Here is a 2,423-nt window from a genome sequence, read left to right on the forward strand (position 1 = left end):
ATTTAGAGGGGAAACAAAGGAGGAGGCTACAATGCTTGATAAGAAATGTACTCATTATGTTGCCCATGTAATTGCAACCCCTCTGTACAGTATTTTCCCAAAAAAATTAAAAAAAATAAATGGGTGGGACACATTCTTTTATGTGTGGAATCTTCCTCAAAATTGTGTGTCATTAACTTTGGGTCTCGATTCCTTTTCCATCCTTGTTGCAAGTATGTATTTCTACAAATGGAGAAGTTGATTCACCATTTGCCTTTAAATGATTAAGTTATTTGGATTTGGGGGATTGTGTGATTTGCTGTAGAAGTGAGGTATTATGGTTAGGACCCTTTGGTTCATGTTTACATTTATTTGTGGAATTTTTATTGGTGTCCTTGCTCATGGACTCATGTCTAAGTAATTCTTCCTATATTCCAGTATAATCCAGTAGAGTGAGACAATGCATTAGAAATTTAAAACATGCTTATAATTTTTAAAATATACTTTTAAATATAACATCATAAATAAAACCATTGTTTTCTGTAATTTTAATATTATTTTCCAGGTTATGTACAGAGGGGTTCCAGTTACATAAGTCAGGCAGTGATAACATTTCTTGTGTAACTTGTTACACCCTCCCTCATTTTTCTACTTCTTTCCCTGGCTCTCCCAATCCAGCCGCCCAAGTTGTACAGATCATTTCCAACATATTGTCACTTTTGATTTCCTTTAAGTAAATGTTTGCGCAGTTCCCATCCTAGAGCTCCACAATGTGAATACTGAAACACCACGGTTATATCCCTCTGCCTTGCATATATGCATATATATGCATATATATATTTATATATATTTGCCTACAATTTGGGTTCATATATTTGTATGATTATTGATTTGTTTATTGCCAAAATTGGAGTTTGAATTCAGGGCTTGCACATTATTCTCTGCTTTTTGTCCTTCAATGCTATCAACATCTCCATTTCCGGCATTTTGGTGGTTAAATGGATTTTCCCCCAGGGGCTGACTTTGAACCATGATCCTCAAATCTCACCCTTGTGAGTAGGTATGATTACAGGTGTGAGCCTACTTTATACTTTGACTTTTCATTTCATTGTATCATACATATATTTTCTAACCAATATCATCTTTGAAATTTCATACTGTTCTAAGAACATCACTTATAATGATTACAGGGGAATCCAATGCTTATAAATTCCATAATTAATTGAACTATCTCTATCACTGAAAATATTTGCTGTCTCCAAAATATTAAATGTATCATCAAAGTTCTTTTGGATTTTTCATTATGGTATTCATTTTTTTATAAATAGATAAGTATCTGCTAGTTAGAACTAAATAAAAATTTCTTCTTACATAATGATCCATCTTAACATGGCTCATCTAAAACAGTAAGTTACTCCTCCCTGTGAAGTTATTCTTTTTCCAGCATTCAGTTACAGTTGTGAAACTTTTACACACCTTACCCACTATAATGCCTTTGTCAGAAATCCCTCTTGCTATCATACAGTTTTTGTAAAAACCTTTTCCATGGTATTTCATTAATAGGAAGGCATATGTAATAATACTAACTTAATGACATCATTTCCACGGATATTTGCATTTTAGCCTGGATCAGAACTTGATTCTAACAGGATTTTATTTTAATGGTAGAATCAGAACATCAATCGGGAGGCTGCGATTACCCTTATGAACAAATTTTTTCTTTCATTGCTTATTTTTGTTTTGGAATTTGAAGACTAAAGATTACCAACTCATATATCCTCTGTTGTTACTGTATTTGATTCCAGGTTCCTGCATCTTCTAAAAACATTTTTATAATTTGGGGAGGGGAAGGCTAACAAAAAGCTGAAACAACGATAGTAGTTGACCAACTGTAACAATGAAATGTACAATACACTATGTTGAAAATAAACTTCACAACTTTTGGGTATGGAGAAGGAAGAGTTGGGGAATTAAGGAGGGAAGGAAATGTAGTAGGAAAACCAAGGATGGGGTAACAATGCTCTACAGGAAATGTACTAATTACCTTCCTCATTTAACTGTAACCCCTTTATACAGTATTTTTACAATAAAAATATTTTTTTAATGATAACAAGCTCATACTCCCACAGTGAACTTGCTATATACCTTAAATGTTTCATATGGCTGAAAATGGGAGACCTAAAAGAAAGCAACTTTCAATATATATTGTCTATTTTTGTAGCACCAAGGTTCCAAATGAAGTACCAAGTGCACAGGAACCCAGAGTACAGTCATTAACCTCTAGAATTCTGAGTTCTTTTCTTTGGCTGGAAATCTCTTGATTTTATTATACAAAATATGCAGAAATGTCCTGAAAATTATTCATGCAGCAAAACCAAGTCTACAAAATCTGGAAAATTTGAACCGCGTCCAAAAGAGTAAAATAAGACAAGAAAAAGTCTATT

Source organism: Dipodomys merriami, unplaced genomic scaffold (assembly GCF_024711535.1).
Source record: "Dipodomys merriami isolate MVZ:Mamm:240054 unplaced genomic scaffold, mDipMer1.0.p SCAF_1146, whole genome shotgun sequence".
In the NCBI taxonomy this organism is placed as follows: Eukaryota; Metazoa; Chordata; class Mammalia; order Rodentia; family Heteromyidae; genus Dipodomys; species Dipodomys merriami.